General features: G+C 57.6%; 1 protein-coding gene across 1 annotated transcript in view; it reads left to right on the top strand.

Annotated features, from left to right (window-relative positions):
• The first annotated feature begins 731 nt into the window (after positions 1-731).
• The window catches only part of SHISAL1 (shisa like 1), a 128736-nt gene continuing 102064 nt past the window's right edge, over positions 732-27403 (top strand). The window contains exon 1 of the mRNA XM_059187220.1: positions 732-1013. The gene's annotated coding sequence lies outside the window, so the exon portion shown is untranslated. The remainder of the gene's footprint in view (positions 1014-27403) is intronic.

Below are 27403 nucleotides of genomic sequence, written 5' to 3'. Positions count from 1 at the left end.
GTCTGATCGGAGGCAGGATGGGGGAGCGAGAACCCAGCCACCCCGAGAGAACCCTGGGGCTCCCAACTTCTTGCAGGGGCCCTGGGCCTTCCCCTCACCCTCTTAGACCTCAGGCTCGACGCCTATCAAATGATATCCCCAGTGACCCTGCAGGTTAGTTAGGAGACTCATAGTGAATCTCAGAGGATGCGCACTTACTGAACACCTACTGTGTACATCCACCACGGAGTGGACACCCTGGAGGTTCTGAGCGTGACCTCAGCGGACAGGGACCTCCGTTGAGCTGGGGAGAACACAGTGGACACTTGTGGCTGTTCCTCCTTCCAGCGCATCCTCCCAGCCCAGCCCAGCTTGGGGCAGGGTGCTTGCTGCTCTCTGTCACCTTCCAGATGGGGAGACCGAGGCAGCCTAAGGAGGGGACGCACCTTGTCCAAGCCGGATCCCATCTGTCTCCTGAGTCGGGGCCGTCCTCGCCGGAGGGTCTGGGAGGTCCCTCCAGTCCAGCCCCACGTGTCTCAGATGAGAACACTGAGAATCATATCCTTTAAGGGGCTCCGTCTCTCTTCCAGAACATTCCCAGTAAGCGAGGACTCAGCCCAGGAATGGGCTCTTTGGAGCCGCTGGAAATCTCAGCTGGGATCCTGGCGTCTGGGGAAGGGCCGGGCTCTAAAAATAAACCACTCGCCTCAGCCTCGGAGAGCAGCCGGCGGGAGCCTGAGCGAAAGCTGCCGCTCCTGGCAGATGAGGGCGGGCCCAGCCCAGCCAGAGCGCACCCCTTCTCGGGCAGCTGGCCTCTGGGATGGGCAGGTAGCAGGTGGCAGCCAGGAATATTTGACCCCTGGCGCCCGGAGGCGCTCCCACCCCCCCTCAGGCACACGCACGCGTACACCCCAAGCCTGGACGAGCTCCACAGAGCCTGGCCGGGGCTGCTCCAGAGGAAGGGGCTGGTGGCGGGCGCCCGGGACACCCAGAGTCACCCTCTGCGTGCTGGATAGCAACAAGCCTCAGCACAGGTAAGGGGACGTTTCCCCGCCCTGGAGGAGGTGAGGCTGGGGAGGGGGAGCTCTGGGGCAGGGGCCGTGCCCTCAACTCCAGGGAGTCCGACACGGGGAGGGGGCTGGGGGGCCTCTTCTCTCCCCTCCGCATGTGCCCAGCCTGGTGGGGAGCAGCCTGCCCTTTTCAGCTCTGAATATTCTCAGCCACCGCCAAAATGTCAGCTCCTGTTGGCATAATTAGAGGCCGCCGTGGGTTAATGGGTCTGTAAGAGCCAGGCTGAAAAGTTCCAGAGGCAGACGCCCGTGCCGGTGCCAGTTTCGGGAGACAGGCCTCCCCGTTGGGCTCCAGTGGGGGTGAGGGCAAGCCCGCTTCTGACGGGAGCTGAGCAGCCGGCCTTCCCACGAGCACCGTCTGGGGAAAAGTCTCTCGAAAGGTGGGGAGAAATCCCAGGGGCATACGTATGGTTTCCCCGGGGGTCTCGAGACCCCCGATTCCGTGTTGTGCTTCAAGGTTCACAAAGAGAAATGAGTCTTGGTGAGGGCCGCTTGGGCTTGGAGCCGGGCCCAGTGGGACAGAGTCGAGAGGAAGGGGCCGGAGCTCTGCGTGTTTGTCCCCTGGGGCTCGGAGGGGCCGGCGCAGCGGACATTCAGCCTCAGTGGATTTCTGTGCCCAACTCCTGGGCAGGGTGTCCGTCCCACGCCCGGGGTGGGCAGGCAGGGAGGCGGGCCTGGCGAGGGGATCTGTTGGCCGTCGTCACCTGCTCGTCAGAGGAGGGCAGGGGCTGGGAGCACCTGGGGACAGGCAGACCCTCGAGGGCGGTCCAAGCCTTGCCCAAGCACCTGGGCACCTGGGGCGTGGGATGAATGAGGCCGAGTGCTCACAGTCTGAGGCTGTGCCGGCCTCTGCCCCGGTGGAGTTCTGTGGCTGCGCTGGTTCAGTTGACACCCTGGCGCCGTCGCAGGGTCGGGTCCAGGCACAGGCTGCAGAGAGGGTGGAACTGCGGGCAGGGGTAGTCCGTGGGCACCACGTGGTCGCCGCTAGATCTCAGACCGAGCACGTCTTCCTGTAACCCCCAAGGACCCTCTGGGTCAGACGTCCACATCCAAGTACCGCCGCCGTCCTCTCTGTCCCCACGGTCACTCAGACTCAGTCTCGGGAGCTGGGACCTTCTCCCGTGGACCCCCCAGAACGCTGCTCAGGGGCCCCTGTGCCCCATCCCGCCCGGTCAACCCAGCCCTCCTCCCCCAGCCTCACGACTTCCAATCCTCACGGTGGCCTGCGTCGCTAGAACCTGAAACGCAGTGCTCTCACGGTGAGCACTGAGGCCCCCGTTCTCCTGCTGTGTGGGCCAAGCCCTGGACCCTTCCAAACCTCGGGCTTCTCACTGGGGCAGTGAGCCTGCCTTCCTCATGGGATGTTGGAGGCTCAGCGGGAACCTCAGCAGGAAGGACGTCCCAGCGCAAGGGGGTGGCGAGTCCGGGAGCTCCGAGGCTTCTAACCTCTCAACCACTTCTCCCAGTGCTTGAGGCCATGGCCCCGAGGGCCAGTACTAGGCACACAGTAGGCGTGCCCCAGCGTCTGTGGGAGTCACATGCACACACCTGCTGCTGGGCTCTGATGTCAGCACGACCCCCATCTGAGCAGGATGGAGTCACCGTGCCCTCAGAAGTGTCCTCACCCCACTCCCCCCCCACCCCTGCCCTGCACAGGGCCTCGCCGGCTGACACATTTGGGTCCAGGGCGCAGGGGTCCCCTCCTTCCAGCGGGTGAGCGGAACCCAGGGGAAGCTCGAGGCCCTGGGAAGCGCGAGGCTCTACACGTCTTGTCTTGCGAGCTGAGCCATTAAGGTGCTAGCCTTCGTCCTGGAAATGTCATCTTTGTTCTCTGATCTGCTTAATTCTGTTCCTGTCTTAAGTTGCGTGGGAAGACCCAGCCTCCTCCCCACCACCCACCGCTGCCTTCTCTGGTGCCTCTGAAGTGAGTCTGTCCCCAAGAGTCCCCTCTGACCCAGCACAGCCTTCGTGGCCACCCAGGAAGCTTGGGAGGTGCCCAGGGGGCGGCGGCTGTGCCCAGACCCACCCACAGGGTCCCGGGGAGCGTTACGGCGAAGGGCCTGACTTGTTGAGACTCGGTTGAGCCGCGATCCCGCCGTAGCCGCAGCGACGCCCCTCGAGAGCCCCCAAATGCCGGGCAGAGGGCTGAGTGCCTGACGCCGCTTCACACATCCCACCGCTCAGTCCTCTTGCAGAGAAGAAAGTGCTCTAGAAAGAGACGAGTCAGCGAAACGGTGCAGCTGTGTGTACTTTAATAATGGTGCGATGTGTATCTCAAGTCGAGGCTGTCCTGGAAACACAGGGTGCCTGCCAGCCGCCTTGACGAAACTCCCGCCTTCCGCCCCAGAGCAAGGCTCCAGATTCTCTGGTAGGGGGTCCTGGCCTCTGTCACCCCCCTCCCCACCCCTGTACACGCTGGGGGTAAACCCCGCTCTGTGGGTGCCCTGCCGGGCTCTGGGCACAGGTGCGTGTCCGTCGGAGGGGTCAGCTTTGGCTCCAGCGACGATCCATGACAAACAGTCCCCACATCTTGGGGGCTCGGGTCACCCACAGGGATTTTTCTTGCTCTTGGGTGTAGACCTCGGCTGGTCTCGGTTGCATATGCCTAGGCCACGCTGGGTTCCGCTGTCACTTGTGCTGGGCTGGTCCACAGTCACAGGGTGGTGTCTGGTTTCCTCTTGGGGCAGCAGACAAGCCAGAGGCCGAGCCTCAGCTGCCCCGCCTCAGCTCTGGAAGGGTCTCTGCACGTGCCCCTCGGCTAGCCGCTGTCTGCGCCACCCCAGGCGGATGGCGTGAGGGCGCAGACTCCAGCCGCTGTCCTCGGGGCCCTGCAAGGTCCGGGGGTAAGGGGGCCTCCTCTCCCACATCGGCACCCCTGACTCTCCCCAGACCACACTCTACCCAGCCCTGATGTTGCAAATGTATCTGAGATGAGGTCAAGTTGGGAGCCAAGAGAAGGAGTTAGCCCCAAGGTAATGGCATCGCTCCCAGCTTGGGAAGTAGGGTCCAGAGAGCGGAGTGGAGCAGAGACCAGGGAGCACTTAGGTGTCCTCGAGGAGGATAGGGAAGTCTTCACGGGGGAGGTGACCCCATAAAAGATCCCAACAGGCAGGGGACAGGGTGGAAGTCACTCTGAAGGCAGGAAAGCAGGTGTCATCATTGGCCAGGATGCCCCTTGCAGAGCGAACTCCCTGCCCTCCCCGGACCTGGCTGCTGCAGACGGGGCCTCCCGGAAGCCCTTCCTGCATCTGAGCCCCTCCCCAGAGCCGCTGAGCTGCTCTGACGCCCGCTCTGAATTAAGTACTAACCAGGAGCCTCTGATCTCATTACGGGAATTATAATTGTCCCGCTCTTTTTGGATCATCCCTGGTAGCTGAGCCTGGGGACAAGGGCTCCGGAGAATTACTCATCCAGCTGCGGGAACAGGCAGCTGGAGGCTTAAAGGTCACTCACAGACACACCGGTTCACATTAATTCACAAATTCCAGAATCCACAGCCCAAATGCCCCGAAGCTATGAAGGTATTTAAATATCAGCCGTTCAAAACACGGAAGGGGAAAGGCGTGATTTTTCCAAATTAAATACTCTCTGTCTCCCGAGATCTCAAGAAAGACCCAGGAAGGGAGATCACTGACGGAATGGAATCCTATCCGACAGGCATTTGGTCTCTTGGGTCCCAGAAAGGCCTGGATTAAGGAGTGTCTCTAGTATTCGAGTCCTGTGCACTTCCCTTAGCTTCCAGGAGCCTCTGTTTATCCATCCATAAAATGGGCCCGTCCTCCAGGAGGGCTGGGAGAAGGTGGGGGCAGGGCAGTGCGTGGAGGTTGGCCAGCCCTTGTGGGGGGGAGGGCTGGAGAGGAGGGAGCAGTGAGGGACCAGCAGCAAGGGTGGGGGGAGGGGGGGAGGGAAAGTCAAGGGTGGACAAAGAGAGAGAGGCCCAGCTGCTCCCCCTGCAGGAGCGAACAGCAGGACGGAGACCCTAAGAGGCCCCAGCACACCCTAGTCAGCAGGGCTGAGGCGCCCCCACCGGCTCCCGCTAACGCCTCGTGTGGGCCGGCTTCAGCACTCTCTGCTGCCCAAGAGGGAAAGGACTGATCCATGTTTTTTAAAAAAATGCATGTTTGCACCTGTAAGGAGTGATAGAAGCGCCAGTCCAGGAGAGTACACGGTAATCGGCGGCCGTCCGGTCCTCCGGTCCCGCGGGGGCACGCTTTCCTTTTTATGGTCCTTATTGTGCCTCCGAAGGGGCCACCGTGGGGAGCCTCCTGCGTGGACTAGGGGCTCTGGAGCCAGACAGCCTGCGCTCAAACCCCAGCCCTGCTGCTCCTCCGCCGAGAGACCTCGGTGAGCCTCAGTTTCCCCACCTGTGCATGGGGGTCTCCTGGAGGCATCAAGAGGAGGCCATGTGTGAATTTGCACGAAGCGCCCAGCACAGAGCCAGTGAGCTCTCCAGGAAACGCGGGTTGTTGTTTTGGGAGGATCTCATCTAAGCCGGGAGGGAGCTGGTTGGGGCGGGGGGGGGGGGGGGGTTGGGGGGAGGGTACGCCAACCAGGAGGGTGGACCATGGCCCTGTAGCTTTGAGCATGCTTCTGGCACGTTTCCAAATGAAATCTTTTCTTGGAGCTGCTCTGATTGGAGGAGATGGGAGGGAACCCACTGGCTCCCCAGGAGGGGGGCCCGCACCCCTGCTGCTCTCCCTCTCACCAGGGAACAGAGTTCAACCACCCCCTGTGGAGAGCATCTCCCCCAGGAGACCCCGGGCCCGGAGGCGGTCAGACTGCCGTCAGTCCCAAATCCTGGCCACCCAGCAGCAGACAGCCCAGCGGCCTCAGGGGCCTGCCTTCCTCGACTTTTGTCCCTTCCAAAGAACATTCCGGAGGCCTGTCCTGGGCGAGCTCCCACCTGGCAAGGCCGGGAGAAGAGGTGGGTCCTAGGAAGCCCCAGCCAGTGCGGCCACACCCAGGTTTCCCAGCCCCCCCCCCCCACCCAGCGGCTGCTCCCTCTCAGCCCCCTCCCCACGGGGGTCAGTCGCCACCCATCTCCCCATCTCCAATCTGTCCCTTTTTCTCTCTAGACCCTCTGTCTCCCTCCCGCCTTCCGCTTTCCTCCCTCAGCCTCGAGGGGCCCTGAAATCAAACTCAAGGGTCCTCTTGGGCAATTTAAATGTATTACATGTTTTCAGTTCATAAAAAAGCCGGCGAGTGGGGTATTTTCGCTTTCTCTCTGGAAAAAGTACAACAAAAGCCACCAAATGAGTTAATTGATTCTTTTCTCCTGCTGCCCTCTCGACAGCGGCCCTGGGTCCTCGTCGCCATTCACACTAATCCCTTCCACTTGGCAGCAGGAGCCACTCAATGCCAAGAACGGGCATGTCTAGGTCTCTGAGGCTTTGGCCCAGCCCAGGCAGCAGCGGCCCACCTCCTCCCCGCTGGGCTCTTGGGGATCTCGTATCCCCCCCGCCCCAGCCCACCCCCAAACAGTAAGGCCAAAGCAGGAGAAACACCTTCCCCGGGTCCTCTGCGCCCACCCTCCGCCGAGCTCAGCTCTCTAGTCCTCCCCCCGCCGCCCCGCACTGGGGCACTGGCACGGTCACTCTGGAGGGGGGACAACGGGCTCTGAGGGGCCGGGGGCACGTCCAAAGCCACCTGCCGTGTGTACCAGAGAAACACAAGAAGCAGGGTGACCCCTTCCCTAGGTGTGGCGACCCTACTGATCAGACCCCTGCTGGGTGCTTTATCCCAGAGTGTCCCGTGCGGCCGTCCCCACCCTGCAGATGAGGCCCCGAGGGAGGAAGGGCCTCGCTGAGTCACTTAGCTGGGAGCGGCGGCCACCACGTGTGCTCGGCAGGCCCGGGTCGGAGCCCACTCAGGGTGTCGCCCACGCCTATTCTCCGGGTTAGCAGAGTGGCCCGGAGCTGGGGGAGCCCAGGCCGTGTGCTGCAGGGACAGACAGCGCTCTCGGAGCCCAGACTCTCAGGGCACTTGGGGGAAGGGAGGGAGCTCAGAAGCCCCAGGTCCCAGGGCTTTGGAGGCAGGCAGAACTGGGAGGGCCCCCCAGAATCCCTGACCACAGTGGGTTTGGCTGCCGTGTCCTTAGCCCTGGAACGGTGGCTACACGGCTCCTGGCTTCTGCCACCAGGTTGGACGCTGGTACTCCGCACTCGGCTGGCCTCACGCCCCCATTCCTGCGACTCCCTTCTTCCCAGGGCACATGTCTTCCTGCTGAATAGCTTTCTCTGGCTCCAACATCGCCTCCTCCATGAAGCCATCCTGACATCCTCTCTCGTCCCACTAGACCTGTGCAGACTTCCAGGAAAGCACAGTGTCAGTGGCTCCATGGCAGACAGGTGCCTTTCCCCAACCATGAGAAGGGATTCCTGGAGGGCAGGGACAGGGGCTGACTGAGCCTGGCAGGGAGGAGTCCTTCCAGAGCAGTGACCATTATCACCAGGGCACGGTGGCGAACTTCCCACATCGAGAACATTGTTTTGCTCCGCTCAGCTGCTCCCGCTCTCAAGTCCCCAGAGAGAGCCCGGAGGGACCAGCCAGTTCCGGGACTTCTGAGATGCAGAACTGGGGAAATAAGCTGAGAGATGAGAAGGGGCACAAATCTGTTCCCTGGGTCTGTTCCTGAGCTTTCTGTTGCTGCGGAGCGTTCTGATCCTGAGCAGAGCAGAGTAGGGGGCAGAAAGCCATCAGGCCCAGGGAGTCATGGAGAGGACCCTGAGCTGGCAGCAGGACAGAAGGAGAGCTGGCAGAGTCGGGGAGGGCGGGGTCTGGGGTGGACCGGGTCTCCTGGCAGAGACTGGGCAGCACAGGGCCAGGAGGTCTTTTTGCCTTATATCCCACTGCTAAGAACCAGGGACCCTGCTGCGCCGAGGTGTCCCCCCCTGCACCGCAGCCCTAAATGCCACTCTTATGGATCCTATCCACACCGTTAACCCAGGCCAACCGACCACAAAAGCGAACTCTCCCCTCTTCCAGGTAACAGCTCAAAGGTTAGAAATCTCTTTCCCGCCCCTCTGGCAGCAAGCGCTTTGACGTGTGTGTCTCAGAGCCAAGCTGTGCTCCAAGTGCAAGTTCCAAGCTGTGTGATCTCTCAGGGACCAGCCCGGGAGAAACGAGCTGCTCCCCGCCGGCGCGCACACCGCCTGCCAATTAGCTTCCGCGGAGGTCCGCAGAGAAAGCAGATCCTCCGTGATGAAAGACCGGAGACAATTCGGGCTCCTTGTGCCTCCTCATTAGCGCTCTGGAGAAGAGCAAGCGTGTCATCTGGCCGCTTCCCTGGGACCCCACAGCCCTGCTCGGACTCACGCTTGGGGAGGACCTGCCATCCCGAATCAGGGAGCACGGTGGGCGGAACTGATGGGATGGAGGGGCCAGCCGGGAAGAAGGCAGTGCCGTCACCCATCCGTGTACGGTCCCGGTTCTGCCGGACGCAGCTGAGAGAGCCCGGGCTCCGCAGCCTCATGGAACCAAGCCCCCATCCCCACTTGGCAGCTCTGGGACCTTGGGCAAGTGACTCAGGCTCTCTGGGCTTCCAGTGGCCTTCGCTGTACAGCAAAGCCCAGAATGCCCACACCATGGGGTTCATGGGACAGACGGCAGACTGAAAGAAGGCCCTGGAAGGGGCTGGCACACAGCAGAGGCTGCGGAATGGTAGCAACTATTAGGTTGTAGGTAATAGGGGCATAGCAGGTCTGGCAGGGTCCAGGTGTCACTCTTGCCTACCGCATGAGTGGAGGCCAGTCCCTCTGAAAAACAGGACTGCTAATGCCGGACAGGGCTATTGTATGGGACCTGTCATGTGATGTAGGGGAAGAAGCCTTGCCAACCGTGCAGTTCGGTGCAAATAGCATGGGTGCTCACCAGAAGCCGTGCGGTAACGACACGTGTGCCACGGGTGGGCACTGGGGGTAAGACATGCTTCCTGCTGGGGTCTGATGGCTCAGTGGGCAGTCCCAGAGGTGTGGTTCAGGGGTTAGAAGATGGGCTGGGAACATGGACCGGCGGGGCTGTGTGACTATCTATGAGTCACTTAACCTCTCTGTGCCTGAGTGCCTTGTTTGGGCATGGCAAAGTGATCATGTCGGACTTATTAGCAGCACAGGGCCTGGCCCTTCACACATGCCTGATAAACATGCATTGCCTGTCGTCATTCTGGGGCAGCAGCCCCTCACCATTCCCTCTGAGGAACCTTGGCTCTCCGTGGCCGAGTTTAGGACCCTTCCAGTCCGTCCCCTGCCCTTAGGTAGGTGTCTTCTTTCTGGACAGCCCCTCTGGTCATTGCCTTCTCCAGCGGATCCACTTGGCATGCCCCTGCCTCGGATAATGCCCAGCCCTCTTTTTGGACCCTCATACCTCTGCAGCCTCTTCCCCCGGGGCTGTCTGTCCAGCTCCCGCAAGACAAAACCTCAGCGCTCAGGGCCTTTGCACGTGCTGTGCTCCTCTCTCGCACACCACTATCCACCCCCGGAGCACCCCGGCCCTGACCCCCGACTTCACACTTGCTGTCTCCCAGTCAACAGAGGCTCTCATTAGACCCATTTGCAGCAAAGACAACAGAAGCTCAGAGGGAGGCAGCTGGCCCCGGACCCTAGAAGAGCAATGCCATTTGAGGGGCGGGAAGCCCAGCCAGCCTTGCTACCAGGCCGCAAACTCATCTGGAGACATCAATAAGCCCCGGGACTAATAGGGTCCAGGCCGAGGCCTCATGGGGGACTGACAGCGTGGTTTTTGGCCCCCAAGAGGGAGAGGCCCGGAGACTCCCCTTGTCCCTGGGTACCGCCCTCTAGCCACGACCTGTAAGTACCGCAAGGACCCGTGGCTGCAGAAGTGGTTCTGGGGACTCCTGGGGGTCAGGTCTGCAGGCCCATGGTAACAGTCTCCACCAGCTGCACTCACACAAGACCGCAGCCCCGACCCTGACTTCTCTGCATGGTCAGACCCCTCTGGGCTTCTGCCTGGCCTGTTCCCCCCACCTGGAGTACCCCCACCTCGGCTTCTGGGCAAACCAGACTCCCTCCTCAAGGGGCGACCCAGCTGTGGGAGCTGGCTGTCCTCGTGGGACCCTGGCACTGTGTTTGAGCTCCAGGTTTCCGCTTCTGCTCTCTGTCGCCAGAGTGTGGCATCCTTCAGGCAGGGCAAGGCCTCACCCTAGCCACAGGGCCAGGCCAGTGGACGTATCCACAGAGAACAGGGCACCTCGAGAAAGGACAGTAATCTCATAGCGCAGATTGGAAGGCAAGGGGGTGCCTGGGGGGCTCGGTCGGTTAAGCGTCTGACTCTTGAATTAGGCTCAGGTTGTGATCTTGGAGTCGTGGGACGGAGCCCGGTGTTGGGTCCTCAATCAGCGTGGAGCTTGTGGTCTCCCTCCCCCTCTGCTCCTCCCCCTGCTCGTGCTCTCTCTCTCTCTCTTTCTAAAATAAACAGAATCTTTAAAAAAAAAAAAAAATGGAAGGCAAGGAACACAGCGGATGAGGAGGTAACATTTAAGCCGAGAGTTGGGGGAGCCAGGGGAAGGCAGGGAACAGCATCATAGGGAGAGAGAACAGCATGTGGGAGACCCTGGGGGCAGCATCATGTAGGCTCACTGCCATGACTTGGAGGTGCCCTGCTCGAAAGCCCTGTGATGCAGCTTTCCTATCGTCTCCTTCCCACAGTGGAGGAGATCGATCAGGGAGACTGAGTCACTTGCCGAAGGTCACACAGCAAAGAGAGAGAGGGCACAGACGTAGGCGTTGGATGTCATCTCGTGCTATTTCCACGCCAAGGCTCGGCCAGCATGGTGTGTATGTGTGGAGCTGGCAAATAGTCGGGTTCCCGCTCCTGGAGAGGGAGGAGCCCCATCCTTTCCGGGAGGCTGCAGGTGCCTCGCTGCCCTGGCTTGGCAGGGTGCCTGTGGGCCCAGCCTGAGAAACAGTGTTTATCCATTATTTCCCGGTACGCTGGCGCTGCTTTGTTTTGCCTCAGTGAGCACTTCGGAACTATTTCCTCAAAGAGCAGCAGGCAGCCCCAGAGGAGCCGATGGGCCATCCTGCGTCGATCCCTGATGCTGATTCCGCAGGCAGAGGGCTTCCGCGTTCTGATGATTTTTAAAAGCATTTATAATGTAACTGAGTTTCAAGCTCCCAGGGAGCCCCAGGATGTGGCCCGTCCAGGACCAGGGAGGCTGCTGGTAGGAGTAGGGCTTTCATCTCTGGCGGTACGGGCCGCTGGACAGGTGGCCATGACTCGGGGGTCCTCAGGGGATGGTCCCCTCCTCCCGCAAGAGGCGGTGACAGAGAGCGGGCCACTGGCCTGCCTGGCTTCAGATCTCAGCTCTGCCATTTACCAGCCCTCCGACTCTGGGTGGGCCAGTTCACCCCGGGAGTCTCAGTTTTCTCATCTGTAAAACGGACGAAGTCATGCAGGGTTGTCGCCAAGAGTAAAGGAAAGAATCATGTGCAAAGCTCAGTGTGGGGCGTGCACAGAGTCCACAAGCTTTAGCTGAATTGTTGTCCTGTTATTCCGAATCACACAAGCAATGCACAGGGGTAAGTTCCAGCCCTGGGCTCTGGGTGAGCTCTCCCACCACCCCCACCTGCCCACCCGCTTCCTCGCTGGCCTCACTCCTGCCTCCGTGGAGGACCTCATACATCCCTTCTGGCCTCTGAGCTTTGCACTTGCTCTTCCTTCTGTTCCTTTCCATATCCGTCACCACTACCTCCCCCACCCCTCCCCCTCATCCTGCAGGCTCAGCCTTGGGGCCACCCCCGAGGGATGAGCTTCTCTGCACAGCACCCATGGTGACCCCGCCCCCTCCTCTAATGTCAAGTTGGCTTCTCACTCTGAAAGGAGGGGATCCCCCCTCCCCCCAGGCTCCTTCCTCCTTGCTCCCCAACCCCTCCTTTCAATTAAAAAACTTGCATGGGCACATGGTGATGTATAATGCGTTTGCAAATCTTATGGAAATGTGTAAAAAGGAAGAGTAAAAACTGCCTCCGCTCCCATCCTCCTGCCCAGACCCTCTCCCAGGAACCAACGGCTGGTCTCCGCTCTCGCTTCTAGTTCTGCGCTTCTCTTTGTAACTTTAAATAATACACTTGCCCTTCTTTCTTATCGCCGTTACACAGTATCCGCCGCTCCCGCCTGGAACGTGAGGCTTGGCTCGCCCACGCTTGTCTCTCTCTCTCCACGGGCGCCTCCGCCTCCCGCTGGAATGTTCTCCGCACCGGCCTCCCGGGCTCCCTGGTTGGTGACCACAGCCTCCCGGAGTCCACGCCTGGCCCTCCCATGGCCTCCCCCCATGGCCCTCCGCCTCCGGGATCTGTCCCTCTCACCAACAGCCAGAGGGAGCTCCTTGGAGTGGGGCTGGCCCCTGCTTAAACCTCCCAGCACAAACCCACGGCACCGAGGGTCGGGTCCAGACTCCACCGGGGCCTCCGGAGCCTGCGTGGCCTGGCCCTGGGGTCTCCCCATTCTCCGTGGTCCCCACCTCCAGCCCAGCCCTGCTGCCTCTTTCAATTTCCCTAGACCTGGTCCTGCTCCGGCTGTTCCTGGCAAGAAGTCTCTTCCCCGCTGGCTCCTCCCCCAGAGGGTGGTCCCTGCTTGGACGGGCGAGGCGCTCCCCTCCTGGATCTTTCCACCCGTGGCGCCAGCCATTCGCGGCCACTCTTGGTGTCTCTCTCCTGTGTGGCTGGGTCTCTCATCCGACTCCTGCAGGAGGGAAGAACTGCTTTGTTCTTGACCATGGCTATGGTCCCAGTGCTCGTGGCCCTCGGGAGGCACCGGGCAGAGGGTCCCCTGAGCGCGTGAGCAGAGCCGTGGATCTCGGCTTCTCTACTTGCCAACTCCTCCCCTCTTTGCCTGCGGTTCCCCCGCCCGGGGCTGCTCCCCCACTCCCGCCCCCCACCGCCCCCTCCCCGTCAAGGTGGAAGGTAGCTGCGCTCCAGGTGGAACCATTTATCGCTGAGCTTTCTCAGTACACCACATCTATGAGTTGGAAATTCATAAACAGGGCTTATGCTCTAAGCATTCTGTAAATATGACACCCCGAGGAACTATGAAGTGTGATTGAATCTACAGACTGGGAAGTGCGATCCCAGCCCTTGAAAACACGCCCCTGGGTGGAGAGCCTGCCTAGCGCCCGGCTCCACGGATAGCTGGGCTCCTTGGGACCTGCTCTCTGGCCTCCCTCCTGCTCGGCATGGCCTGGCGGTGCCTTCGCCCCGTGCTCCCTTGCCTTCTCCTTGTTCTGTGACTGCAAGCAGCGTGGGTCTTTGCGGTCTGGATGTGCGAGCGCGTGCAGGGGTGGGGCAAGCCCGCCGCCTCGCCCTCGTCTGGAGAAGTCTGTGTGTGGCTTTCATCCTTGGCCTTCGACTCTGTTCACAGCCTCTTCCTTCGAACTCTGGGAACCGGGCTCCATTGTCTTCTGCTTCCGTGGCTGATGGGGAAAATCGTCACCCACACCTGATCCCGATCCCTCGTCCGCGGCCTGCTTCTTCCCCGGGGGTGTTTGCTCGGTTTCCTGCTGTTGGCCTCCTCCGAGGGTCCCCAGGTGCGGGTCTTCTCCACCGTCAGCTGCGCGCACCCGTGTCGGGCACATCGGATCTGTCGGCGTGTCTGGCCGCAGCTCGGGGAAACGCTCCTTCCATCATTATTACTTCAGCTCTGATTTCTCTCCCCCGCGTCCGTCACTCGCTGTCTTGGGAGCTGCTCTTGGATGCTGCTGGATCCCAAGATCCTGGGTCCAGGGCCCTGGTCCTTGGTTCACTTCTGCCTCTGAGTTGTTCCGTCCTGCCTTCCGAGAGGTCCTTCCTCATCTTCCGGAACACTCTGCTTCCGGTGGGGGGAGGGGCAGTGGGACTCATCCGTCCAGCTGCTGGACGATTGTCCTCATCTCTGCGGCAGCCCTCGGCCTCCTGAACATCCCAGAGGTTCTCCTGCGTGCCTTTGCCTCTCTTCCGTCAGTCGGCACCCAGGCAGGACCCGCCCAGCCCCCACGGGTTCCAGGTTGGGGGGAGTCAAAGGTCACGGTCGCCAGCAACTCTGGTTAACAAGAAAGAAGCACGCGGACAAGGCGCCCATCCAAACCTTGCCCAGGGGCACCCTTTGCACTCCCCAGACCCCTACCAGGGAGAACCGCGTTTCCCGTCACCTCCAACCGCTCCAGCCCAATGCCGTCCAGACCCTGGGGGGCCAACCAGCGGCCTGTTGCTCCCTTGCCTGCGCGGCTGGGCGGTCATCCTCTCTACGCACAGGCCTTCTGCACTTGGAGGTCCAGACATGGGGAGGGCGGAGGGCCGTGTGCCCTCCTGGGCAGGAAGCCGCCCCCACGGGATACCTCGGCCATTATTCCTGGCACGCGACATCAGATGTTTTTGTTTCTTTCCCCTAAAGTAAATATGAAGGCATTGCTTTTCTCCCCGGCTTAAGCAGAGAGGCGCTGTCGTCCCCGTCATCAGTCAGGCACGTGCGGTTCTGCTCCCTGGCAGTCCCAGCGCAGCCGGGCCGGGGCTGGGGCGAGACTTGACTGATCTATTTTCGTCCAGTGCTGTCGGGTGGTTACCCGGGAGGCCTTGGCTCCCGTGCGGGGTGACTCCCTGCTCTCTGCGCTCGAGCAGGATCTGGGGAGCCCCCTGAGGCCCCTCCTTCCGTACGGTGATGTTCCGGAGACCGAGCCGCACAGCCCTGGGTGTGTCCCCAGCCCAGAATCGTGAGGGTCCCCAAGGCATGCGGCTGGAGCTGGCCTCCTCTGTCTGTGAGCACCTGCAGGGCCCGGCCCTCAGCAAACGGAGAGAAATGCATGTTCTCACCATTTAGGAAGTCTGCAGGGGGCAAGCAGGTCCCCATGGAAAATCACTTATGCAGACATTGCCAAGTGCCTGGAGCAAAAGCAACTCTGCACCCCCAAAGGTGAGCTCTGACCCCAACTCATGGACGAGTAAACTGAGGCCTAGAGGTGTCAGGCAGGTGGCAGAGCTACCACGGGTCCCAGGGGGACAATCAGGATGTCTAGGAAAGATCACCAGACTCTGGTTTAAAACTGACTTCCGTCCAACATGCTGTGTGAACTTTAGAAAGTCACTCAACCTCTCTGAGCCAAGACTCTGCAAACAAGATTCCTGGCAAAAGGCAAACAAGATTCCTGCCACCAGGAGCTGTGGGTGATACACGGAACGGATCCTGTTGAAGGAGGCAGGCAGACAGGCAGACAGGCGGCTTTGGGAAGGAGGCTCATCAGGAAGGCATTAGCATTCATTCATTCCTCCATCCATATGGATGTACCGCCCCAGGGAGAGCGGCACCGCGCCACCCCCTTCTGGCCTCTCCCACGGGCCGTGGGCTGTGAGTTCAGGCCATCAGCATTCAGATGCCATCAGTTGATTTGATTAATGTACATTCCACTCAGCATCACACCGCGTAGGGGAATGTGGCTTGAGAGTAATTATAATCAAGTTTGAGGAAAGCTGATGGTATTAATGAAAATCATTACGCTCCTGGCAGCTAAGCCGGGCAAAGGGAGGGACTGACTAGGTTTAAATTCCATTTTCTTACTGTCCTGCTTCCAATCGGGAACACTTTCAAATGACTTGTGGGGGAGAGCTGCCTCTGGGCGAGGCTGGTTTCTCTGAACCACGCCGGCCCCTTCCATGGAATGCCACAGGCAGGAGAGGAAGACAGGGTGGCCTGCCTCTCCCAGCCACGCGCTGTACATTCGTGGGGTCGTAGCTTCCCGTCCGTCTGTCCTTCCTGGAAAGGCTGGTCAGGTTCTCTGTCCTTCCTGGAAAGGCTGTGTGACCTCCAGTGGGTCCCGCCTCTGCCACTGACCGGATGCCAGGCACCAGGTCTCCTCCCCGGCACTGGGCAGAACTTCCCGAGACCCAGATCTGCCCAAGTCACTCTCCGCTCTGTGGCCCTTCATCTTCCACAGGCCAGAGTCCAGGGTCCCACGATGGCCTGTCTGAGCCACTGCCACCCTCCGCCACCCCCCTCAGCCCTCCCCAGATGCAGTCCTACGGCCCGGCCTCAGTCCTCTGCTCCACACACCCGGACGTCTGTGCCTTTGTCCACCGTGGCCCCTCGCCCCGCAGGCCTTCCCTTCCTCGTTCCCCGGTCAGCTCCTACTGATCTACTCACCTCCCGCCTCGGTTTCCACGGGAAGACTCTCCTAGTTCCCCCCTCCACCCTTGCCGCCCCCAGGCGCTCCTTTGGCAAATCTCTTACACTCGTGTGTGCTTCCATGTCTGGCCCCCTCCGGCCACCAGTCCCCAAGCACGTGCCTGGTTCACCCACCCCCGTGGTCAGCATGGGTCCTGTGCTCCTGACATCTGGAGGCTGTGGGCATCTGAGATTAGCCTGAGCCTCCCTCTCCTGCCCTCCCTTCTGGGACCACCCCAGGGGCATCCCAGGCATAGCCCACCAGGCGGGGTCACATGCCTCACCAACTACCCAGGCAAGGTGTTCTTACGGAGGACAGCTCTGCCTTCTAGAGAGTTCCTCCTCAGATGGACATCCTCCTGTGGGGCCATCTCTGTCCTCCAGCACAGGACAGCTCTGACTACACGGCAACTATCGATGGGAAGGCTCTATCGGCACCCAGTGGGGAGCACTGTTCTCCTTCTGAAACACGCCCGCTGGGGGTGCAGGGTCGCCCGCCATCCACACCCTGCGCAGGTGTGAGACAGCTGCGAGGCTTTGCACAGGTGGAGGCTGATGCTAAGCTCCTCCCCAGCCTGGCTTCTCCGACTCCCTGGTGGAAACCCTCCTCCAGGAGAAATGAGTTTGGGTCCCGCCTCTGCCACTGACTGGCTGTGTGACCTCCAGAGGGTTCCGGAAGCTCTCTGAGCTTGGGAGGGTGGCAACATCCTCTGGGGGGGAAGGAGGTGACGAGGGGCTGTGAGCTCCCCCAGCAGGTGGCTTAGAGACCCAGCTCTGCACCTGCTGCTTTTCTAGGCAGGGAGACTCACCATATACTTGAGCGGTGTAACCAATGACCACACGTTTGGTGGCTAAAATGGTACAATCTCTCCTGGTACAATCTCAGGGGTCCAACTTACCTCACGGTGTAAAAATCAAGGTGTGGGCAGGGCCATGCTCCTTTCTGGAAGTCCGAGGGGAGGACCAGTGTCCGGCTCACTCAGAGGCTGGAGGAACCTGGTTCCTGGTGTTTGTAGGACTGAGGTCCCGTCTCCTCGCTGGCTGTCTCAGCTGAGGGCTGTTCCAGCTTCTTAGGGGCACTGTGTTCCGACTCCTATGCCCTTCCTCCTTCCCCAAGGCCAGCCATGGAGGGGGAGGCCCTCTCACACTTCTGCCCTCTCCCCCTGCCATCTCTCACCTAGCCAGAACAGGGGCTCTGCCTTTAAAGACTCTCAGGATTTGGGCGCCTGGGTGGCTCAGTGGGTTAAAGCCTCCGCCTTCAGCTCAGGTCATGATCTCAGGGTCCTGGGATCAAGCCCCGCATCGGGCTCTCTGCTCAGCGTGGAGCCTGCTTCCTCCTCTCTCTCTGCCTGCCTCTCTGCCTACTTGTGATCTTTGTCTGTCAAATAAATAAATAAAATCTTAAAAAAAAAAAAAAAGACTCAGGATTAAATTGAGCCCACTTGGATAACCAGGATAATCTCCCCAGTCTCCCCATTTCAAGGTTCGTACTTTTAACAACATCAACAAAGTCCCTTTTGCCGTGGGAGGTGATCCACTTATAGGGTCCCAGGATTTTGGTGTGGCTGCTGCTGGTGGCTGTTACCTGGTGTCCGTCCGTGAGCCGTAAAGAGGCGAGACCAACATGTGAGACCTGCAGTCCTCATGTTCCAGGGAGGGGAACAGAATACAGCCATATATTAAAACCTCAATTAGACACGTTAAGACAGGAAAAGGCCATGAAGAGAAGGAATGGGTGAATGACCCCTGGCGAGGGAGGGCTTGCACAGGTGGACAGGTGGGTGAGGGCAGGCCGGAGGCAGGGAGGCCACGGGCTCCACACTTGGCCTCTCCCCACTTCTGCCTGGGGCGCACACTTTCCGCACGCACGTACACACACTACACACACACCTGCCTTCGGCATCATCGGGACCCATATGTCCCGGGTGCGTGTGTGGGGGCTGTACCCACTCAGTTGCTGTGGTTCTTTCCCACAAAGTTCCCTGGGGAGGGACTCTCCGTGGGAACCGGCTGACAGGCGCTGGTGGAGCGTCTTCCTCACCAAGCCACTGAGGCTCAGCTGGGATCGAACTCATTGCTGCACACACGGCACCCCTAACACCCCCCCCCGGCCCCTGCAGCTGAGGGCAGGCAGGCCACGGGGGAGGAGGCTGGGGCAGGGCCACGCGCTGCCCACAGGCTGAGCAGCCCACCCTCTCCTGCACTGTGAGGCCCAGGCATCCTGCCTGCAGATCCGCTTCCCTCTGCCAGGCCAGCCCGAGACCCTGCCCTGGGGTGGGGGGAGGGGAGCCCCAGGAAGCCATGAAGCCACCACGTGGGCGCTCGCCCATGCAGCCCACAGCTCCAGACGAATGAAGGCATTGCGCAGGGCCCTGACATCAGCCGGCATCACCGGTAAAGAGCACATGGGAGGCACAGGCGTGTGCACGCACGTACACACGTGTGTGAGCCAGAACCCCCGCAGCGCTTCTGGGAGTTTCCAGAACCCCGCAGGGAGTTCCCGCCGCCGTCTCCTGTGTCTGAGCCCGGGGAAGGAGCCTCTAAAAATCCCTGATATTGCAAAATGGTCAATCCCTGACCGAGCATGTTCGCGCAGCATGTTCTCGTTCACACGGCCGTCTTCCTCATGTCCCACAAAACCCTCCTGTGCGTGCTAGCTGCGAGGAACAGACCAGAAGGCAGGGCAGCTCGGGCCCTTTGCCAGAGGTTCCCGGGTCCAGGGCCAGAGCCAGCCCGAAATCTGCCCTGGCTCCCCGGCCACACTCAGGGCGTGCCGGGGGCACCAGCCCGGTGGACAGGGTGCTGGCTGAGGGTCCTAGGAAAGTCACGTCTCCGCTCTGAAGACCCTCCTGGGGAGGATGTGGTGGGAGGTGCTCAGGAGGGCCCGATGGCACAGCCACGTTGACGTTCCACTGGTGGGGAAGAGCACTCTTGGGAAACAGAGAAAAGCACCAACAAGAGATTTGGAGGCGGCTGCTGGGGACGTGAAGGTCACCCATTTACCCCGAGAGGCCCATGGTCATCGAGGGAGTGGTCGGGGCAGCGGGGAGCGTGGGTCCGGAGCTCAGGGAGGCATCAGGCAGGACGTGCCTATGTGGGTGCCCGTGGCCTCGAAGCAGGGGAGCCAGGGTGGGGCTCAGTGACTGGGTCAGGGGTGGTGTGGACTCAGCAGACAGAGAAGGTGGGGCCCAGGGCATAGGGACCTTCAGGGGGATTTCACCAACCTCTGCTGCAAGTCTGGGGATGGGGGCAACCACACCAGCCCCCTAGAGGAGAAAGTGTGAACAAGGAGGGCTACCAGCCTCTGGGAGGGGTGCCTGTGTGCCCCCGAGATCCAGGAGGTGGAGGGACGGTCCCAGCCTCTGAGCTCAGCAGGTGTCGCCGGCAGGTGTCCCCGGCAGGCTCAGCCCACCTCCCATGGCAGGGGCAGGGGTGGGGGGAGGGCTCCCAAGAGGCAGGGATGGCATTTCACAGATACAAACTCTTCCATGATGCCTCCCCGCATTTTCCCTCCCCCCAGATGGTACCTTCCCCTCCTTCCTCAAATCTAGTGCCCAACGTGTCCGCAAATCCCGCACCCCGCCTTCCAGACATTTCCCAAATCCATCCAAGTCTCCCCATGGCCCCCACTCTGCCCGGCCAACCTGTTCAGCTCCGCATCTCTCACTGCTCCTGGGGGTACCCCCACGCCTTGGTCGGCCGCCTGCCTACCCTGGATGTCCAGGACTTTGCACCTGCCAGGGGGCTCTTGAAGTCATTAACATCGTGTGATGTCTCCTCCCTGGGTGGCTCTGTGGCCTCAAGTCCAGATGGGACAAACTCTCCAGCCACCCCCAGCCAGGGCCCCGCCACTCAGAACTCCGGGCTCATCCTCAAACCCAGCTCTCGGCCTTCTCCAGACTTCTGGAAGTTCCCGGAAGGTTCTTTCTTGGCTCTCCACATGGCTGACTGACTTACCCTTCTGCCTGCTTCACATCTGACCCCTCAGAAAAGCTGCCCTTCACAGGAACTTGGCAGAAACCAAGGGTTTTAACACTCTTTCTGGCCAGCCATCCAGGAGACTGGGGAGATCAGTGATTGGTAAACACGGGAACTGGGGCAGTTTGGGGGGAAGTGGATTCCCTCCCCATTAATTCAAGGTAATTGCACTTGGCTTCACTGAGGCAGGAAAACTGATGTCTGTGTGTGCTCCTTTCTGTGATGGGAAAAAGCCCAGGACTACTCTAGGTAATCGGGGAGGGCTTCCTGGAAGAGGAAGTCCTTCCTAGGTAATCACAGGGCTTCCACCCTGAATGGACCCAGAAGGAGACACCACCAGGGTACAGCAAGGGTGAGCAGAGAGAAAGAGGGGGGCTGGGTAGGTGGGAGCGGCTGCAGGAACAAGGGACAGTGAGCCAGCCGGGCACTGTGGCAAACTCTCGCTGTGTTATTACATTATTTTCTTGGCCGGCCCTCCAGGCAGCTCTTATGCTTATACCGTCTACACATGAGGACTCTGGGGCTCGGGGAGGCCAGGTGACCCACTGGCAAGTGGCCAGGCTGGGATGCCAGCCCGAGCTGACTGACCAGGGCCTTGCACTCAGCCTGGCCGTCGGGCAGATGCCGGCCAGCGGATCGCTGATGGTCGCCATTGAGGGTTTGTGCATAATCCACAGGCACTGGGGAGCCATTGGAGAGTCTAGCCAGAAGAAAGACAAGGTCAGACTCCGACTTTCTCAAGGTTATTCTGGAGGAGGGTGGGTGAGCCAGGAGAGGCCAGATCGATTTGTGGCAGAAGGCTCTGGACAGGGCACCCTGAAGTCATTTGGGCTGCTTGGAGGGTGGCCAGAGCCACCTGAGGCTGGCAGCAGGGACCTGAGTCACCCACCCCCCGTGAGGCGCGGCCCCCACCTGAGCACTGCCAGCGGGAGATGGGGGAGCGGGCTGCCGGCCCCACGTCAAGCTCTTGACAATGAGGTAATTGCATCTTGAGCTTTGCTTTAAAAACCTTAATGGATTTTTTTCCACTCCATAAAGCCGCCCTGTGGTCTAGGAATGATAATTGAGATCCGGGAACAAGACTAATGCACTGAGGGACGTCCGCTCCCTGCCCCCACCCCTCAGCCTCCTGGCTGGGCCGCCAGCCATGGAGACGGAGCTCCACGGTGTGACGCCTGAGCCCCGTCTGTCCTGCTCCTCTGAGCACATGACAGTCACCCTAGCTGGTGTCCCTACCTGCCAGCATTCTGCCTCTGTGAACCGGCGCACGCTCGGTCCGCACAGCAGCCCTGCCCCACAGGGGGCTGCTATCACCCTAGCCTTCTCCGGTGGAGAAACTGAGGCACCGATGCCCGTGGGCTCCTCCACTGTATCAAATGGCCTCTCACCTCTCAGGAGGCGGGGACCCCCTGGCCCGGGAGCTCCACCTCTGCATCTACCACTGAGACTTGCATGGCTCTGGTGACAGGGTGCTCACTACCATTCTTCAGAGTCCTTATGACCCAACTGCTCTGACCATCCACCACGAGGGTGCGGGACGTCACATCTGACGGCGGCCTCTCCCCGTCTTTGTCTCTGCCCTGCTCCCACACCAGCATCACTCCCTGCCTGACCCCAGAGGCTTGGGGGCGCCAAGCAGATGGCTGAGAGTCACGTGTTCCTTATAACACCAGCCGACCCCGAGGGCCCCTCCTCCCCCCACCCCAGGTCCTCTTGGGTCCCCCTCACCTGTCCAAGGGGGCTGAGAAGTGACATACTGGGGCCACTTGGCCACTGGATGGCTCTGCCCCCGAGTTCCGTGTCTCCCTAGCTCCCGCCCTCCCCCTAGACCTCCCGTCCACACCCCTTGCCAGGAAGTCACCATAACAGCAGCAGCAACAGTGGAATATTTGCAGGTGTCCGGCCTGCCTTCGGCTGCTCACATGTGTGACCTCTGGGAACCCTTCCACAGCCCCTGTGGAACACACAGTGTGGACACCATTTTATTGCTTGGGATACTGAGGCCCAGAGAGCTTGAGCTACTAGCCCAAGGCCGCTCAGCTCCCTAGTGGAGGGAGCAGAAGCTGCTCTCGCTGGCTTGTGACCAGGAAGCCCTGAGGCCTTTGGACCCCTGGGGAGAACCTTATGACACTGAGGAGCAGTGCCCCGGGGATTCTTCCCAGTAGTCCAGCAAGGGGGTGACGCTATCCCCTCACCGAGGAGGAAGTGAGGTCCCTGTCCCCGCCATGCCGAGGGCAGAACAAGGATGGGGCAGACCTGCACCTCACTTTGCTGACTCCAATTCCTGCCACCAGTTGGCGTCCTGGGGTCAAGCCCTCCCTTGTTCCCAGATTCATCCCCAGGCTTTGATTCCCAGGGCTCCCTCGCCCATCCCTCCCCGGGGCCCCCTGGTGACCCTGGGGCCTGTAGAAGGAGAGAAACTTGTTGGGAGCCCACACTAGGCTGGCTTTCTTCTGGCATGACTGAAACCGGCTGCGGGAGGAGAGGGACCCCCAGAAATTGTTGAGAATCATGTTGACGTTGCATCTTGAGTGTTGGCCAAGCTTTATCTTCACATCAAGTGCAGACTTGATTCACTCACCAACATGTAAGACGGCCGCCGCACCCTTCACTTTGTGCCTCCTGCCCCAAGGGGCCGCCCTGGAACCAGTTTTGTTTTTACGCAGAGAACATCTGGGCTGTGTGCGATCCAGCTGCAGGGGCTGCGGGGGCCCCAGGCCTGCCCAGAGGAGGAAGACAGCAGGCGTCCTTCCCTGGAGATGCCAGGCTGGGAGTGCCCTGCTTTGCCAGAACGTAGACCCGCCGGTGTGGCCCCGGCTCAATCCTGGGATCAGTCTCTGCTCCTGGAAGTAGAGGTCAGAGTTGGGTCTATGTTGGAATGGTGGCCCTCCATGACTTTGGGCAAGTTGCTTCATTTCTCTGAGCCTCAGTTTGCTTATCTGTAAAATGGGGTAGGGACATACTCCTTTGGAGCTGCGCTGAAGATTCCAAGAGGAAGAACTTGCAAAGTGTTCAGTATGGGGCTCTGCACGCTCTCTGCACCTGTCCCCTCCTGCCACTTCTTGAGCGCGTTTTCTTCCGGGGGTTATATGGGCCCTGCCTCAGAGAAGCTGCCACCTTTCATGCCTTCACAAACCTCCTCGCCTTTGCACATCATGCTCAAAGGAAATCTGGTGAGGGACTTTGTGGTAACACTTGAATCGGCTCCTGTGGGTTCCCATTTTGTTCTTCTCTTTTGAGATTTTTAAAAATATTATAGGTCCTTTTCACTTTCTTATAAATAGTAGGACCAGCCCATCAATTTACACACACACATGCACACACGTGCACACCTTCTGGGAACTTGATCAGATGCCATTGAAAGTCCAGTGTACAGATCAGTGTGGGTAGAATGAAAAGCTTGACAATGTTGAGGCTTCCCATCCATGAACATGGTGTATCTCTGCATTCTAAAACAGATTTTACTTGGTTTCCCTCAACAATGTTCTGTTTCTTCTGGGAGTTGTTCATCTTTCATCCTTCATTCCTGGGTGCTTTGTTTTTGTTTTTATTGCAAATGATTTATTAAGATTTCCTAACTATTTGTGAATGGCATATAGAAGTCCAGTTGGGGGACGCCTGGGTGGCTCCGTGGGTTAAAGCCTCTGCCTTTGGCTCCGGTCATGATCGCAGGGTCCTGGGGTCGAGCCCCGCATCGGGCCCTCTGCTCAGCGGGGAGCCTGCTTCCTTCACCCCCTGCCTGCCTCTTTGCCTACTTATGATCTCTCTCTCTGTCAAATAAATTTTTTTTAAAAATCCAGTTGGTTTGGGCATATTGACTATGTTTCCAGCAATCTTGCTAAATTGATCAGATCTATCAGATTACCTGTACATTCTACCAGCTGGTCTGTCCTCACAAACCACGTCCCCTGTACAAGCTGACTATGTCATTTCTCTTCTTCCAGTCCATGCACTTTTCCTTGTCATGCCTTATTGCACTGGCTAAACCCCTTAACGTTGAACAGACGCCATGATAGTGGGTCCCCTTGACTTGTGCCTGACCGCAGAGGGGGAGAGGACATTTTCAATCCTTCATCATTGAGCATGATGTTCACTGAAGGTTTTGTAGATACTTGGATCAAATGAGAGAAGCTTCTTCTCATAAACTGCTAAGCATTTTGTAAAAATCATGAATGTTGACTTGTATCACATGTGGTTTCTACATCCATTAGGCAAACATATCATCATATTCCTCTAAGGCAGTGAATTCCCCTGACTGTCAAATGTCAAATTCCCAGAGCACCCCCAATCATGATGTATTGTTCTTTGTGTATAGAGCCAGATTCTACTTTCCTAATATTTTATTTAAGATTGTTACATCTTTAACTTTTGGCCTTAAATCGGCCACTCATTTTTCTTGTGTATTAGTTATTTACTGCTGCATAACAAATTGTACCCAAATATCCAGGCTTAAAGCAGTAATCTTATCTCTAATGGAGTTGGTGGGTCAGGAATTCAGACAGGGCATAGCGGGGACCACTTGTGTCTGCTCTGTGATGTCTGGGGCCATAGCTGGGAGAGCTGAAGGCTGGAACAGGACGGGAATCCCATGAGGTCTCAGACACTCCCAAGCCCGGTGGTTGATGCTGACGGCTGGCTGGGGACCCAGCTTGGGCTTCCTCACAACATGGTGGCTTTGTCCCAAGAGCGAGAATGGGGGAGAGAGACAGAGAGAGGCAGAGAGGGAAAGAGGAAGGGGGAGAGGCATACACTATAATCTCTTATCCTTTATAGACCAGCCTGGGAAGTCATGTAACATCCCTTCTGCAGTCCTCCGTTGGTCAGAGAGGTCCCCTGGCCTCTCCCAGATTCGAAAGGGGAGTGAGAAGAATGTCCATCTCTTTGTAAGAGGAGCCTGTGGCATGGGGTAAACCTATGGATGTGTTATCTTTGGGAAATGCATTCTACCCCTTTCCTTGTAATGGCCTTATCAGATTTAAGTGTGAACTACTGCTCTGTCTTGAATGAATAGTATTCCCAATTTTTATTCCCTGTGTAGTTTGTATCTGATTGGTGTTATTTACCTCATACGTGTTTGGGAGAATTCATCTCCCAAGCTGGCCTAGAGATTTCTTTGGAGGAGGGTTTAAATTATAGATTAAACTTTTAAAACAGATATAGGGCCATTCGAACTTCCTATTTCTTCTTGGTCAGTTTTGTTTCTCTAGGAATCAGTCTGTTTTAACTGGAAATTTTAATTTCCTGGCATGAAGAGGCATTCATATTATCCTTCTTTAGAATGTTGGTGAGGTGTGTAAAGATGTCCTCTTTTTATTCTTGGTACTTTTTAAAATTTTCTTGATCGGTCATGTTAGGGATTTAGCAATCTATTATGCATTTGAAACATTTTTATGCTTTGTGGATTTTTCACCATTATATGTTTATTTTCCATTTTACTATTTTAAGATCCCACTCTTAATTCCTTCCTTTTAATTTCTTTGAGCTTACTTTGTTTTTGTTTGCTTGTTTGTTTTTTGCCTCTTAGGATGTGTTCTTATATCATTTCTTTTCAGTCTTCCTCCACCCACAAATGACAAGTTTTTAGACTATAATTTTTCCTCTAAGCACTGCTTTAGCTGCATCCCATTTTGGGGGATTCATTCCTAGCATTGTTTATTTCAAACTATTTTCTGATCTTCATTGTCCAACTCATCAGTATTTAGAGGAGTATTTATTAATTTATAAAGGCCAGCAATATTCTAGTTGCTTTTTTCTTAATGGTTTCTGGTTTAATTTTACTGATTTAATGCCAAAGAACATACAATTGTAATGATTTGAAATGTGTTGAGACTTTTTTACAGCCTATTGTATAATCGCTTATGGTAAATGTTCCAGGAGCACTCAATGAGAACATCAGCCCTCCCACTTACTTTCACAGTGTCTGTACGTATCAGGGAGATCAGACTGATTAATCCTGTCATCTAAAGTTTTCTGTATCCAGGGCACCTGGGTGGCTCAGTTGGTTAAGTGTCTGCCTTCAGTTCGGGTCATGATCCCAGGGTCTAGGGATTGAGTCCCTTATCAGGCTCTCTGCTCAGTGGGAAGTCTGCTTTTCCCTCTACCCTCCTCCCTGGCTTGTGATCTCTCTCTCTCTGTCTCTCTCTCTCTCATTCTCTCTCTCTCTTTCTCTCAAATAAATAAATAAAAATCTTCTAAAAAACAAAATAAAACTCTTTGTATCCTGACTATGTCTTTGTCTGTTTGTTTGATCAGTTACTGAAAGAAATACATTGATCATCTTCAAGGATTACAACTTTGTCCATCTCTCCTCTTCATTCTGCTCATTTTTTCCTTCATTTATCTTGAGATTGTGTTATGAAGTCCATACACATTACGAATTGTTTCATCAAAGGGGGCACCTGGGTGGCTCAGTGGGTTAAGCCTCTGCATTCGGCTCAGGTCATGATCTCAGGGTCCTGGGAATTGAGTCCCGCATCGGGCTCTCTGCTGAGCAGGGAGCCTGCTTCCCCATCTTTCTCTGCCTACTGCTCTGCCTACCTGTGATCTCTCTTTCTCTCTCTCTCTCTCTGTCAAATAAATAAATAAAATATTTTGAAAAATTAAAAAAAAAAGAATTGTTTCATCATCTTAGCTAGTTGAACCTATATCATGGATCTTTTTAGTTTACTGTCCCTCTTTATCTCTACTTAGAATTTTGCCCTAATGTTTACTTTGCCTGATATTATTGTAGCTAAACCTGCTCTCCTCTGATTAGACTTTGCATGATCTTTTCCTACATTTCCACTTTCAGCCTATCTTAGAAGTCCTTGTATTTAAGCTCTCTCTCTTCTAAACAGCATACAGCTGGGTTAAAACTAAACCAGTTAAAATTGTGAGATGAAGTCTTTTAACAAAAGTATTTGTTTTCTATTGATTCTGGACATTCTGTGTTCTTTTACTCCCTTTCCTTTAAAGAAAAAAAAAAAAAACCTTATTTATTTATTTGTTTGTTTGTTTGAGAAAGAGAAAGCACACATGCCCAGAAGGAGAAAAAGGGACAAGCAGACTCTATGCTGAGCACACAGCCCAATGCTGGGCTTGATCTCACGACTCTGAGATCATGACTTGAGCCGAAATCAAGAGTCAGTGATTTAACCAACTGAGCCCCCCAGGTGCCCCACCCTTACTTTATTTTAGAAAAATACATTTTCCCCCCTTTCCCCCTTTCTATTAGCTTGTCAGTTTTACATACCTAA

Source organism: Mustela lutreola, chromosome 8 (genome assembly GCF_030435805.1).
Source record: "Mustela lutreola isolate mMusLut2 chromosome 8, mMusLut2.pri, whole genome shotgun sequence".
In the NCBI taxonomy this organism is placed as follows: Eukaryota; Metazoa; Chordata; class Mammalia; order Carnivora; family Mustelidae; genus Mustela; species Mustela lutreola.
This window is presented reverse-complemented; position numbering and strand designations above follow the sequence as displayed.